A 16384-nucleotide genomic window follows, 5' to 3' on the forward strand; every position below is an offset into this window, starting at 1 on the left:
TTCACCCCTGTTTTACAGAACCATTTTTAGCCATTCATCTAACTGCAGCAATTTGGTAGAAACACATTTCTCAAAAATGCTCAAGGATATTAAAAATGATACCTGATCTCATTTTTTACCTAATTCAAGTTTATTCTATTCACAAGAGCAAAGCCTATTTTTATTTCCTTCCAGCCTATTTTCTAAATGGAATATATGATGTATAACATGCATCATAATGAATAATATATAATATATAATTTCTTGTGTCCACCATGTTATTGAATTTAATGGCTAATTTGAGGCTGGGCCCAGTGGCTCATGCCTATAATCGTGGCACTCTGGGAGGCCGAGGCAGGAAGATCACTTGAGGTCAGGAGTTTGAGACCAGCCTGAGCAAGAATGAGACCCTATCTCCACTAAAAATAGAAAACATTAGCTGGATGTGGTGGTGTGTGCCTGTAGTCCCAGCTACTCAGGAGGCTGAGGCAGGAAGATCTCTTAAACCCAGGAGTTTGAGGCTGCAGTGAGATATGATGATGCCACTGCACTCTAGCCCTGGCAACAGAGTAAGACCCTGTCTTAAAAAAAAAAGTGGCTAATGTGCCATCCTCTTCTTACTTGCCCTGAGAGCTGCACTGGACACAATGCACAGTCTAGCTATACTGAAGAACATCACTCCTCCATGATACTCTTTCACATGGCTTCCAGGACATCACACTCTCCTAGTTTCTTTCCCACCTTTCTGGCCACTCCCTCTCACTCTCCCTTTGCTGTTTATTCCTCTTCCCCCTGATCTCCTAATATTGCAGTGCTCTGGCGCTTAGTCATTGATCTTCTCTACTCTGTACTCTCATTCCATTGATGATCTCATCTCATGTATATGCCAGTGACTCCTACATGTGTATACCCTGCTCTGACACTTTTCCTAGTCTCTCAGATCTGTCTATTCATCCCCACTGGAATACACACTCCAAATTCCACATGTTCAAAACTGAGCTCCTGATCTTTACCTGCAGACATGTACCACCCACAGATCCTCTACCTCAGGGACAGTAACTCCATCTCTCAGGTACTCAGGCCAAAAACTTAGGAATCATCTTTGACTTTTTTCCCCTCACTCTTCACATCCAATGTGTCAGGAAATTTTGATGGCAGTAACTTGAAATTTATCCAGCATCTAGATAAATTTGGCCATTACAATTTGGCCACTTCTCACTTCCTCAACTCTTATCACCCTGGTATGAGGCACTTCTCATATAATTTATCTGCTCAAAAGCTCCCTGTTTTACATCGTAAGCAACAGTCCCTACAGTGACCTACAACATCCAATGCAGGTGAACCTTCCATCCCCTGTCCAACCACATCTGTCCTCCTGTCTAACTTTCACATGCCACAACGATCTCACTGGTCTTCTTGCTATTCCTCTAACATTTTAGGCACTCTCCCTGCTTAGGACTTTGTTCTCACTGCCCCTCTGCCTGTTGTGCTCCTCCATAACATAACCTGGCTAACTCTCTTAGCTCCTTCAAGTCTTTTCTCAAATGTTACCATTTCAACGAATCCCATCTTGACTTCATATTTAAAATTGCAGATACATTCCACTGCCAGTATTCCTGAGTTCTATCTTTTTTCCTTTTCCCATGTATTTGATCACCTTTGAACATACTATATAATTTTTCTCCATTCCTTATCATTTGTCTGCTACACTAGGATGCAAGTCCCATGAGGGCTGAAAGCTTTGCTTTGTTCTTGTACACATCCCAACCACTGAGAGTAGTGCCTAGCACACAGAAGTAACTCAGTGAATATCTGAACTATTAAAAGCATATTAAAATCATTGAAAAAATACATATAACTATCAAAATTAAAGCAGTCACAATGTTGAATGATTTGTCAAAGATTTTTGATGTATGGGAGATAATTTGTTACAAGTAGTATTTGTTTTAAATTATTCTTATTAACATTTTAAAATATTTATTTTACATGATAAAAGATGAATGGTGGCATTATATGTTAGGCAACTTTTAAAGAAATAATACTTACATTGATTGCCACAGAGTTCTAAATAAAATTTGTACATGGAAAATTAAGCATGTAAAGCATTTGCAGCCTCATGATTTAATTAACAAAATGTCCAAAAGAGAGAAACTCGGTCATAGATTTAACTCAGTGGTTTACAACTAAAGTCATTTAGTACATTGGCAGCAAAAACAAGAATTTTAGAAGATATTTCTCCCAAATTTTGGATGTTGTTATTTCACCCTAAAGAACCATAATTTATTTAGCTATCCATGCTTGCTAGAAGTAAGCAATAAGCAATCATTTATTCCTTTTAATCTCTTTATAGAACCTCCTGCTCTGTGGATATATTTTGCTCCATGTTCTTCTATCTCCACTCCAGAGGTTTTGATCATATGAAATTTCTCTTAATGAAGATGATTAGAGGGTAAAAACTAGTATTAACTTGAGGGGGAAATAGACGTTTCCCTTAGGCATTAAATTCTAACCAAGTTAGGAAAAGCTATTATTGATACTTATTCAGAATTTCATAATTGATCACTGAAAATCTTTAAGAATAATGACTAAAGAGTCACTGCTAATAACTTAATGACAATATAAGATTTTGAGTGCTTTAAAAAGTTAAAATAGATCTAAATGGCAACTCCTGACTCAGAAAACTATAATAATTTTTCCACAATCACCATTCACATAATACAACTTAGATAGAAATTAAAACAAGAGTTAAATGCAATATGGAGTAGACCTAATAGGACCTAGAAATCAGAGTTTAATTTGAAAATTATAGTTCCTAAAGTAATTGTGCTACAGAAGCCTATCACGCAAGATATAAACCATGGAATAAAATGTGTATGAAATTCTTACTGAAACCATTTTTATTTCCTTGTTTTGATGATTTACACTGCTAATTTCACATCTTTAGTTGAGCCCTAAGCAAAATTATGAAAATATGCTTCTCATTAGAGTACTTGGAATCCCCTGTATATAGCTGACTCCAACCAATGAATAGGAATTTCCATTCTGCAATGAATATTGCTAATATCCCATAATCTATATTTTACTTGTATATAAAAATACTTCAGCACAAATAAAGAAGGTATTATTAATTTTTCAGCTCTTAAGAAAACAGCCTAATTAAGTCTCTCAACTCCCACTTGTAAAAACAGAAAAATTATTAGAGCAAAATCACCACAGGTCATCTCTGCAAATTATAGGAACAGGAAAATTGGAAATTTTCAGCAAAATTTATTTTTAACATCATTCAGCTGTTTTGCATAAAACATTTAATGTTAAGAAGCAATTTGTAGTTTGAACTATTTGCATAATAATTTATGGCATTTAAGACATTATAACTATGTTTCTTCAACTTTCCATATCAGCATACTAACAGTGGAACCAATTCGGTCTCTTTATGATTATTTCAACATTAAAGCTATTTTTAAAATAATCTACCATTGGAAGTTTATTGTTGCATTGGTTAAGAATGAGATCCAGTTGCATCCAATCTCTCCCTTTTAAAAAATTGGCTAACACTCATCTCAGGACTTCTCTGATGAGGCATCACCATATTGTTATTTAAGAGACTTACTTTTATAACTATGAGGATACATATAGCAATAGTTTGTTTTTGTTTTTGTTCTTTTTTATGGTTTTGATCTATGTCAGAATTATTTCTAGGCATAGTCACTCAAAATGATGGCAAAAAGTAGAAAAAAAAACAATCTTTTTAGGCTATTATTAGTGGATACTTTAATAAGTTCACCCTCTCTTGAGAGGTCAAGTCACCTATGTCCAGTGATGGATGGAAAGGGTCTCTGACCCACTGGTTTATCTTTCTTATTGTCTCAGGGAAGAATAAAAGGGATTTATCATAAAGCAAAAAATGACTGACGGAGTTCTATATTTATAAGTAACAGTATAATTTTGAACTTATTAATCAACTAAGAGTCTCAAACAACTCATAATCCTCATGAACTTTTTACCCAATACTCAATCTTCATTTTCAGTATAGTGATCCTGTCATGAGTAATAAAAATATTCATAGCTTTTTCTTATACTTATCAGTAAGAGGGCTCAATTTTAGATGAGAATTTCAACCACTGTTGTTTATAAAGTTTGATTTTTACCACTGTGTTGAGCTCCTTAAAAAAAATGAAAAGGTGGCCAGGCGTGGTGGTTTACACCTGTAATCCTAGCACTCTGGAAGGCCGAGGCGGGCGGATCGCTCAAGGTCTGGAGTTCGAAACTAGCCTGAGCAAGAGTGACACCCCGTCTCTACTAAAAAAATAGAAAGAAATTAATTGGTCAACTAAAAATATATATGGAAAAAAATTAGCCGAGCATGGTGGTGCATGCTTGTAGTCCCAGCTAACTCAGGAGGCTGAGGCAGGAGGATTGCTTGAGCCCAGGAGTTTGAGGTTGCTGTGAGTTAGGCTGATGCCACTGCACTCTAGCCCAGGCAACAGAGTGAGACTGTCTCAAAAAAAAAAAAAAATTAAAAGGTGAATTATTTGAGATGAAGTAGCCCTTGTGAATAATGCTGGAGCTGAGGAATTTGGCATGAAAAGTAGTACTTATTGAAGGCTACCATACTTCAGCTCTGCCTTTCGTGATATGACCCTTTCAGTGTACATACCCATCTAGTTACATTTCCAGGCAATTTAATGCCAACCACAAACTGTATACCTTGTTGAAAAATTCCTCACTAACTGTTTTCCATGAAACAATTTTTTTATACGTCTTCACAGGGATCATTTTAAATATTGAGAATCCAGGACTAAGGAAACTACCAAATCATCTATGTTTTAATAAAACCATAAGACACATAATAGAGGTAATCTGAGTCTAGCAACTAGTTGTTCTCCAATGTTTCTGAGCACCTGAAAAGAAATCCCTTGTTAGTGTCAGTAAATAAAGCTACATATATTTTTTTCAGCTTGGCTATTCCTTTTTGGCTCAAAACAGATTCTACCATCTCTACAATCCAAGTTTTCAAATTTTCTTTTATCTGTAATTAACCTTCCAAAATTATACTTTCAAGTTCAACTTGTTTGCTTTTTTTTACTAGCTGAAAGTGCTTTAATTTTAAAAGAAAAAAATTATTATAATTTGTTTTCTAAATGTGTCTGATTGATCTTAAAATGCCTTGCAAGAATGGTAGTTTCATGGAGTATGGGTTCATGCTCTTTTATGTGCCAGACACTCAAATGTAGGCTCATTAACATCACAAAATTAAAACTCATATTTGAAATAAGAAACTAAATGTAGCTTATAAAGTTTAGATTCACTGCAGTTTACTACTAATTGGAATAGTTTGGGTATTAAGTTTAGTGTCTGCCACAGTCTTTCATCATTTCCGATTTTTCTTTCTCATTTACCTTGTGTATTTTCACCAGTTTGAGATCTATACTTCAAACTTCCTATTTTTATTTGTGGCCCATTTCAAAGTATGATATGTTAATTACACTTTACTGTAGATATATCTATTCAAAGAGGTTTAGTGCTGCCCTTTTTGTAATAATTACAAAAAGAAAAAAAATCTAAGAATATGAATTAGTTAAATAAACTATAATCCAGATATTATAATACTCTGTAACTATTAGAATGACAAAATAGAGCTCCTTGTACTGATATCATCTTACTTGTGCTGTTTAAAGTATATATGAGTATGTGTGTATATTGCACATGTGACTATTTCTATATAAATACACAGGTGTACATAGGCATACTTTTGTATTAAATATATTGTTGTACATACATATTGTGTGCATATATATTGTATTAGCCAAGAAACATACAGAAGAAAGTGTTTCCATGGTTACCTCTGGAGAGTGAAATCAAAGCAGAGAATGTGGGTAGCAGCTCTTTACACTTCATCTTATACCCTTTGTAACTGTTCGAATTTTATTTTACTATGACCATCTGATTTGGTATGTCATTTATTATACATACACAATATACATACCTATTATATACATATATATATGATATCATATATATATGATATAATATATACCACATGATGTGTGTATGTATGTATATACCATACAGTACCTATCTTCAAAGAAGTTTTTTATGACTAAAGAATAAGAATGTTAAAGATGAAGGAAAACTTCAAGTCCCAAATAATGTTGCTTATAGTGTTTAAATTCTGCTTTTTATTTCTATTCTCCCAATGTCTGTTCTCTTTATCATTTAAATTCATTCCCACTATCAGTTACTCAAGGGCATGGCTTGGGACCAGCTGTGCCTACACTACCTCAGAGTTAAGTGCAGCAGGTTCTCTAATCACAGATGGGAATATTTATAACTGGGATAGGGGACATAGCTTTAAATCAGTCAGCGTCCATGGAAACTAAATACCAGAAATTAGAAGTGGTTGCAAAAATGTAGTCCTAGCCCACTTCCTCTCCTTTCTAATTACTCACTGTTTCTAAATCACATGCAGCCAAGCTGCAGTGACAGAGGTATGGAAAATGAAGAACTTATTGAATAAAGCAATGCTTACTCTGGAAGGACTAACCAAAAACCTGATTGTAACTAAAATGAGGTAAGAGTTCCTACTATTTCCATCAAATTCATTTTGCCCAAGGATAAAGATGATGATTTGATCCTAATTATGCTAACAGCATTTCAATAGCCTCCACAGAAAATGCCAACTTTCCAAAATGCAGATCACTAAATTATACCGTACCACTTAGCAACTCCTACCCACTGAGAATTCAAGGCTTATCCCAACTTTACTTTGTTTTAGCCATCTATGGATTCCAATATGTTCTACCCACCCGTTAGCATCTAGGACACAACCTCAAGGCATCTGGTTCTTCAGTTCCTCTGATCCACTCCAGATAGGTCATGTTCCAGCTGGGGTCAGGCATTGCACTCACTCTGATGGCACCCCCCAAACCCAGCTTCTAGTATCTTCAATTTGTTTCTTTCTGTCTCCGCAGATAAAACCCAGAGGTTCCCAAAGCTCCTATACATCTGAGTCATCAGGAAAGCTTGTTAAATAACTAGGTTACTGATTTCTGGGTTATACTGTTAAATAACCAGGTGTGAAATCCTTTCTCCCGGTTCACTGCTTCTGGGTCTTGCATGCTGGAGCACCACGAGTGCTGTCTCACCTCTGGCCTCCTCCTAACAAAGGGGTCCTTGCCTTCTAAGACACAAACTGTCTTCAATTTCTTTAACTCTCAGTTTCCTTTGTATGAACTATTCAAATCTAATCATTGAGAACAGCATTAAAATAACAGGCAGATTTTTCTTTTAGGTCAGATTTCTCTGTTCCTTTGTTCCCCAAAGAAGGCCTGTGCTTTCAGCCTCTTCCTTAATTCAAGATGAGTGTTCTTCTCTTCCAAATGGCCATCAGCAGGGACTAATGGTGATCACTCTAAATCTCCACTGAGAGGCTTCTTAGTCCAAAGTGGGAGCCATGGCTTTTGGTCCCAGAATCCTACTCACAGGCTCTGAGGCTCAGGATTGTATGAACCTCCTCTAATAGATCTCATTTAGAAGGATGTGTTAGTGATGACATTGATGGACATGGTTATATTCATGTAGGTTTTAGCAAGGGGGCTGATGCCCACTAAGAACTACCTAAAAGATTATTATACACACTTTTAGGAAAGAATAAGAAGCCTAGATTAAAATAAAAATCCTTGCTTTAAAAGATTTGAATTTGAAATTGATCTTGTAGAGACAGAGGGTAGAATGATGGTTATTAGAGGATTGGAAAAGAAGTGGGAACGGGGGATAAAGTGAGGGTGGTTAATGGGTACAAAAATATAGTTAAACATTATAGACAGAATGAATAATATTTGATAGCACAACAAAGTGATTAAAATCAAAGAGTTATGGTATATTTTAAAATAACTAAAAGAATAGAATTGGAATTGTTCTTAAGACAAAGAAATTATAAATGCCTGAGGTGATGGATATCCCAATTATCCTGATATGATTAATTCACACTGTGTGCCTGTATCAAAATGGGATATATATCCTATACATATATACAACTATAATGTACTCATAATAATTAAAAATTTTAAAAGATTTGAGTTTAATGGTTTGATTTATGGTTTGAGCTGCAACACCTATGAAAATAGATCATCCTTAGTTATCTTACAGTTATAATTTTTTACAAAAAGTATAAAGGACATAAGTACAATACTAATGTAATTCATCTTAAAAGACTTTGACCTGTAGTCAAGGAAGATTTGGGAAATTCTTCACTAATTATGAATAACTATTAATACTATCTCAAAGAGTTTGATAGACATAAAAAGCCTTTGTTAAATAACTTTATGTTAAATAACTTTATATCTACTCCATCCTCTTAGAGATTTAAAGCCCAATATTGGGAGATAGTCCATCAGGCACAATTATGAATTTTTATGCTGATGTAGGCATAGTTGCTTATGGGTTTCAAAAGTTATTATATGTTTCTGAAAGTTAAATATAAACCGTGGCCTTGATTACATATAACATTTTCTTTTCCCACTCAAATGAGGCTTAACATAATTTGCTAGATTTGCTTTCAACTTTACCTGCCTTAGAACCTCTCATTCAAGCTTATAGTTACTTTTTCAATGTAGAAAAGAATACATTATTATAAGAAGTTCTTAAAGAAAGCATTTCATACTTCTCTGGCATTGAAGATTTTTTGTTTGTTTATTTGTTACCTTGTTTGTTTATTCATGTGAGAGTGAGCGTAAAGCGAACCCTTACAGGACAAGGAAAAATATCTGGTATTTCCTTACAGATTTAATATATGAAAATTTTTACACTATCACTAATGATGTCCCAGGAGTACTTTAAGCTAAAATAAGAGAGTATACAATTCATAACTTTTTATTTAGATGCACCCATTGTTTGCAAATAACTTTACAATGTAGTATAGAGGCAAAAAAGATAAATACAAGCATAATGGATTTGAATAAAGGGATAAAATTTAAAAGGTACCTGGGGAATATATCAAGGGTTTGTTTGGCCACATGGGAAGATAATGAGGAAAAATTATGGAAATACTCAAGAAAGGCTTTCTGGATGGGCTGAGTTAAGTCTAAATCTAAAAGACTGCCCTGCTACGTGGTTAAGATGGCAACTTGAAGTGAAGATTGGAAATGGGGAAAGACTTGAGTATAGGGAATGGCAAGAGAGAATGTGTCTCAAGAAGAAATTCAGCAGGGCAGAGCAAAGCAGTGAAGAGCCTTCACTTCAATTGACAGCACCTGCTCTTTCACCCTTAGAATAGGTTGACCTTGAGTTCAGCAGTGTTTCTGGTGACTAACAGAGAATGAGGGGAAACAGGGCACAATCTGTTAAGTCAAGAAGCCTGGAAATATTGGGTATGCGGAAATATAACATGATAATGTTAACAGTAATTAATAGTAAACAGAAGACTAGTTCTGTTTTCTTAAGAGATATTTTTCAGTTTGGCACCTAGTAGGCACTGTATTATTCAGGGCTGTGTACTTTGACTCACATGTCATTTTTAGTGATACTCACACACATCATTTATTGATCTGTTACTCTGTGCTAATCTATTATATGCTAAGTGCTTTACATAGTTTGCTCATACATTTAATCCTTATAACAAACCTAGAAATTATATATTTTTACATCCAGTTTTGCAAATGAGACAATTAAAATATCAGAGTGGTTAAGTAACATAACTTGCTTAAGATCAAGGAGATAATAAAAGATAGAATTCTATTTGGATATAAGTTTAGCTAACTCAGGGGCCTGGATTCCAACCACTACATTTGAGTTTTAGCATAGAGATTGCAAGTTAGTGACTAGAGCACCAAAATAAGCCTGGGGACCTGCTTTGTTCAGACTACATAGTGTGTTTTCAGAAAACCTGAAATGTGAATTTTTATGCAGGGGACTGTTAACTGGCGTTATTATGCATCATTGTCTTAAACCATCCTGACATTTAAGATTTCAGTCTCTTATTTAAGGTTACAGGTTGAATAATATCTCCCCTACGTTATCTAAAAAAAGAATTATGTGTGTGTATCTATGAAATAAATTAGAACAACACTTATTTAAACAAAGATTTATTGTTTATGCTGAGAAATACAAGAACAAGAAACATTTGGGGGGAAATACTATGATATTCTTAAAGTAACCAGGAACATTGGTTTTGCAATAATGAGGTGACAAGTTTCCAAAAATTCCTTCTTTCTCTGCTGATTTCAGATCTTATTTTCCATGAGTAGACAGAGCCAGAGGGATTCCCTTCTGTAATCCTCATCCATATGTCCCTACCAGCCAATTAATTGCTTATTAATGCATCAACCTAGGTGTTAATTTTGTTGACAGACACATTTAAGAAAGAGATTGCTGGAAGCCACTTTAGGCCTGTCCCCAGGAAAACGTGGTCTCAGCTGTGGGAAGCCTGGAGCAGGCCTTGACCCGTCTGCCAGACCCCAGGTGAGGCCCAGCGCCTCACTCTCACTGGGTCTTTGTGCAGGGCACCGGCGGCCATTGTGTCCTTGGAGGGAATGAAAGACCCAGCAATCCTCCCCCACCACCACCACCACCACGTCTAGGGCCTTTGAGGAATTCAAAGAAAACTAGCAGCGCTTGCAAGGGCTCTCAGGCTTTCAGCATCCCAGAAAGGCCGTGGGTAGCCTTTCCGAAGTCAGATTCCAGATGCGAGGCAGTTCGCAGATGCGAGGCAGTTTCCCTCTCCTAGCGTCCCTCATGGAAACCTTGAGCCCTATTGAAAAGTCCTTTCAGGGCTTTGGAAGCCTCACCCTGGGTGGTACTTAAACAGGAAAAAAAAAAAAAAAACTAAACTAAACCTGTACTAGCCACCTGCGGGGAGGGTTCTCCTGGTTCCCAATAGGAGGCGGAGGAGAGCCTAGGGGCGTGCAAGAGCGTGGGGGCTGGGCTTCCGGGTAGAAAGAGGCCTCAGCTGCAGGAGGCCGCGGCTTCAGGACAGCTGCCCTGGATCCCGGCGTTGGAGGAGGAAGCAAGCGAAGGGACTAGTTCCTGAGCTTCTCAATTCCTGTGCCGCCTTCTGAGCTCCCAGCCTGCCGGGTCGCAAGATCCCTACCGCTGGGGTTGCTTTATTTGCCAGGCGCCGCGAGGCCGGCTGAGTTACTGGCATCCCGTCCACCACCTCCTCTCCCGACCTAATGCTACAAAAGATCTTCCGGGGGCTGCACCTGCCTGCTGTCGCCTGAGACGGATTTGAACAATCTTATCTTGGCTTTGGACCTTAGAAGAGAATCACTAAGTGAGTAAGCAGGCATTTTGGACAATTGACTGGTTGAGCCCATCCCTGTTAGAAAAATGTCTCAGAGCAGCCGGGAGCTGGTGGTTGACTTTCTCTCCTACAAGCTTTTCCAGAAAGGATACAGCTTGAATCAGTTTAGCGATGTGGAAGAGAACAAGACTGAGGCCCCAGAAGGGACTGAGTCGGAGATGGAGACCCCCAGGGCCATTAATGGCAACCCATCCTTGCACCTGGAGGACAGCCCTGCGGCGAATGGAGCCACTGGCCACAGCAGCAGTTTGGATGCCGGGGAGGAGGTCCCCATGGCAGCAGTGAAGCATGCACTGAGGGAGACGGGTGAGGAGTTTGAACTGCGGTACCGGCGGACATTCAATGACCTGACATCCCAGCTCCAGATCACCCCAGAGACAGCATATGAGAGCTTTGAACAGGTAGTGGACGCACTCTTCCGGGATGGGGTAAACTGGGGTCGCATTGTGGCCTTTTTCTCCTTCGGCGGGGCCCTGTGCGTGGAAAGCATAGACAAGGAAATGCAAGTGTTGGTGAGCCGGATCGTAACCTGGATGGTCACTTATCTGAATGACCACCTAGAGCCTTGGATCCAGGAGAACGGCGGCTGGGACACTTTTGTGGAACTCTACGGGAACAATGCAGCAGCCGAGAGCCGGAAGGGCCAGGAACGCTTCTACCGCTGGTTCCTGACGGGTATGACTGTAGCTGGTGTGGTTCTGCTGGGCTTGCTCTTCAATAGGAAATGACCAGACACTGACCATCCACTCACCCTCCCATCCCTTGCCCTGCCCCACCACATCCCTCCGTCCAGCCACATTGCCACCAGGAGAACTACTACATGCAGCCCAAGCCCGCCCACCCACCCATCACTGGCTTGGGCCTATACCTGGTCCCCTGCAACTAGTTTTCTAGAATTTACCACGCTTCGGTGAGAGCCACCTTCCCCCCCACACACACACATCTCAGTTCTCTCAGCCTTGAAATCCACAAAGTCCCCAAAATCTGCCCCATGGAGGCTGGCAGATACTGGAGGGCTTGTGGCTGGGGGCAGGATGGCCTTGCCTGATTGGTGGAACCCTTACCACTTAGCCTCCCAGAAGTGTTTTTCTGCCAGGGAGCTGGCGAGTTTTAGGAACCTCTTCCTGAGAGACTAGATTGCCTTTGTTTCAATGTGGCCTCAGAATTGATCATTCCCCATCCCTACCCCTGACCTAGAATCCTCTTCATTCCATCCCCATCCCCAAGAGCCACTTAGGAGACATTTGTGACTACAGATTCAGGCTGCTTGGAATAAAGAAGCAAGGACCAGGACCCCGCACCTCTGGTCTGGCCAAAGTCCCCACTCCTTTCTGAATGTCCTCCAGAGGCCTCTGGCTAGAGGCCAGCCCCATCCCACGCCGAAGCTAGAATGGTCCTTGCATTTTCGCACCACCGTAGTCCCTTCCCTCCCCCTGGTTCCCATGCCCAAGACAGATGGTGCCCCAGAGCTGTTGATGGCCTCAACTGCCTCACTTCCTGCAAGATCGGCTGGTGTGTGGCATCTTTGCCTTGGGCTGTTGCCCATGGAGTCCAGAGGTTCTGGGGCCTCAGCTCAGAGGTGAAGAGGAGCTATAGATAGGGACAGCTGTGGGTGCCCTCAGGTCTTGGGGCAGGAAGGGTAGAAAGAAAAGCCTGGTTCACAGGGTGGGAGTGGGGCAGACTGCAGGGGCCAGTCCTGCCTGACCAGGCAGATTTGTACCCCAGCCCCATCTAGCCTGATCCCTTCAGCCCTCTCTCCTCTGCTGCACCCTTAGCCAGTCTCATCCCTGGGCGTCTGGGCCCAGCCCCAGTCATCCTGGGCGCTCTGACACAGATATGTGAGACTAGTTTTTCTTCCTTGTGAAGATGATATACTATTTTTGTTAAGTATGTCTGTATTTATGTGTGAGGAGCCGCTGGCTTGCTGTGTGCACGCATGTGGAGAGCTGGTGCCAGAGATTGGACAGCCTGCTGCTCCCTGCCCTGGTCGGGGAAACCTGCCCTGGTGGGGGTTGGGGTGGGGGGTGGAAACCATCCAGGGGTCCTGGCTCCTGAGGGGCATGTGTCCCCCCCCCCTTGTTCCAGCTCTTTGGAATAGTCTGGGTGAAGGTGAAAGTGCAGTTCACTAATAAATTGTTGACTCAGGGAAAAAAAATAAAAAAAGTTTACAAGTATGTGCCAGTGGCCCTACCTACTTTGGAATGTGGGGAAAACCATAATCAGTGAAATCAATGTCAAATTTCTTGTTTCAAAAATGTATTTCTGGCTACTGTGATAATTTTTCATTCATGTTCTATTGTAATTGTTTTTACTGTTATTTCACGTTATTCTCCGTTATGGAACTGCATTTTGGTTTACACAGAATAGTTAATAATAAGTACATTTTGAGAGAACGGTGCCTTCTTGAAAAAAGTTATCTTTGTGTTTCCCACTGGCTGATAAACCAGTTAGTATTCAACAAATGATAGTAAAATTATTTCATTTTCCTAAAAATCTATAATAAAACACTTAATTGGCGAAAGAATATCTGAAAATTCAGATGAGAGGAGCAATGATTTTAATACAGAAGAGGTTTTGATATTTTTAGCACATAGAAACAATTAAAAACTGTATCTCTTAAATTCCATCTAACTGTTAGGATAAAACCTCACAAATATCTTAGTTTATTTCATTTAAACCCTTTACTACTTTATTTTCACCAGATACATCATCGATGTTTTAGTTAAATTTTTTCAAAAGTCTCAGTAGGACAATCATCTTCGTTTTGACAAACAACCCTAGGATTTTATTTCTATTAATTCAAATAGACAAAAACAGATACCTGAAAGCAGCATGAATGCCCTGACACCTTCTTGTGAGGTTATGCCTCATCTAAAAGACTAATTAACGTTTTCTACTATATAAACCTGATCACAGATCCTTAACCCAAATTCATGAGTCTAGGAATGAATTTCAAATGGCCTTAAAATTACACACACACAAATGTTTTTTGGGGAGGGATGGGGGGATGGGATGGAGTGGGGGTGGGGCAGGATCTCTATTCTTGAGAGTATTTGCAACCAAAAAGTTTTAAGGCTTACTTGGAGGAAGGAAATTAAGGGTTACTTGGAGGATGAGTCTGTTTCACTGGAGTGTCCCTTTCACATAATTTGAATAAGAGCTATTGCATATGAATTGATTTCCTATTCACTCTCATAATTTAAGAGTGGAAAAATGTTTTCTGAGTGTTCATTTATTCATTCACTTCCCAATAAGCATTACTGAGTGCTTACTGAATACTAGGTATTATTCACCAAGATAGTAAATCAGAAGGATGAGCAATTTGGGGAGAAGGATGAATAATCAAATTGCTGACACACTGAGTATGAGATGCTTGTGGGATATCCAAGTGGAGATGTTCATGTAGGAGAGAGGCCCAGGCCAAAGACTTAAATTTGGAGGTCAGTAAAATATGGGTGGGTAAAGTCATTAAACTTATTGGTGTATTTGAGCCCATCGTTGCATGCATAATGTTAGAAGAAGGTTAAAGAGACAAACAACCAACGTTTCCTGGGTGCATGGAGGAATTACCTTCCTAAGAAACTGGAAGGTAGTTGCAAGAAATCTAGCAAAGAAACTCCCAAATGAGGGAGAAATAAACCACACCAAGATGTAGAAAGATCCAGTAAAATAAAGATATAACCACCCAAACCGAGAATCAATTTCAGTGGAATGCTATCAGTGGAAATCAGGTTGCAGCCAGTAGGTAAGAAATGAATCTTCAGTGTGCTACATATTTAGGGAAAGGATTGGGAGATGAAGTGGAAAAGGAGCTTGCTATTTAGCACCTGATGTGATATTTAATAAATACCAAGTTAATGGCTTTGAGAAATAATAAAATCATTGTCCTCCAAATCCCAGAAGACAACCCACTGAGAGAATATCCAGGGAAGGGTAATAACTTTTGCATTACATGTGTATAATTAAGGGTTCAACCAGAAAAATAGAGCAGTAGGGTGTTATATATGTATCCTACTGTGTGTATACACATGCATATATATAGAAAGATAATAGACACATATGTATATACATGAGTACAGGGAATTCATTTATACAATTATGGGAGCTGGCTAAGCATCCTCCACAAGGTAGTCTCTGCATGTACTGCTGAAGCCTAAAGTTCACAGGCAGGCAGGTGTGAAGGTCATAAGTAGGCTTGAATTCCACTAGAATAGACTGAAACCTGTGTTGTTTCTTGTTGCCTCTGACCTTGACATTAAGAATGAGCATACATGCCTTTGGTCTAGGGATCAGAGACGCTGAAGATCCAGGGGCAAAGACAGCAATTGCAGGTCTAACTGCTGCTTCCTGTCAACAAGTCAGCTACAAAATGGCTATTGCCTTCCTAACATCCTCCAACTAGTGTAAAAGAATTTCCTCTTATAGCCTACCCTACCTGGACACATATAAGAAAATGGAATTCTGGAAGATGTAGTTCAGCCTCACCATGTGGGCATATTACAAAGCCATCACAATGTTTACTCAGAGATTCCAAGCCTGGGTGGCTACTAGAATAAGGGGTCTGGGTAATCCTTGTGCTTCATGAAGGTACTCACTGGGAGGATAAACGAAGGAAGTAATGTAGAAATCTGAGGGTGGGACCACAAAGATCAGCTTGTTTATCCTCTCATTTGTTCTCATTGCATTGCTCACATGTATATATACCAATTAGATAAACAAGGGGATTAGGAAATAATTGACTCAATTTACCTCTCTATTCTTATCCCAAACATCCCTTCTAATAATGAAAGAAAATGTTCAATTTCCGCTATTTTTTTCAGGCAGTATTTTTCTTGGATGAATAGTTTTGATTATTACAGTGAGAATAAAAGGATTTCTGACAAATCTCTAAAAACAGTTGAGCAAATGGAAGTGACAGTGCTGGCTTAAATAAAGGAGAGGACCCAAATGCTATTTACACCTTTTCTTTGGCGCTCCTAAAAGATTAAGTACTGCTACAAGGTGTAGCCTTATTTGTTGTTATGCAAAAATGTAAATGAAAGGGGTTTATTTATACTCTACCAAATTTCCATTCTTGGGGTGAGGTGCCAGTGGAAAGAGGGAAGC

The 16384-nt window shown here is 39.2% G+C and overlaps 1 protein-coding gene and 1 pseudogene across 1 annotated transcript in view; both read left to right on the top strand.

The window, feature by feature from the left end:
• Positions 1 to 16384, top strand: part of IL1RAPL1 (interleukin 1 receptor accessory protein like 1) — a 1316165-nt gene that overhangs the window by 1231344 nt on the left and 68437 nt on the right. The window lies entirely within an intron of this gene.
• LOC105867140 (bcl-2-like protein 1 pseudogene) lies at positions 10987 to 12060 on the top strand (annotated as a pseudogene).

Source organism: Microcebus murinus, chromosome X (genome assembly GCF_040939455.1).
Source record: "Microcebus murinus isolate Inina chromosome X, M.murinus_Inina_mat1.0, whole genome shotgun sequence".
NCBI lineage: Eukaryota > Metazoa > Chordata > Mammalia > Primates > Cheirogaleidae > Microcebus > Microcebus murinus.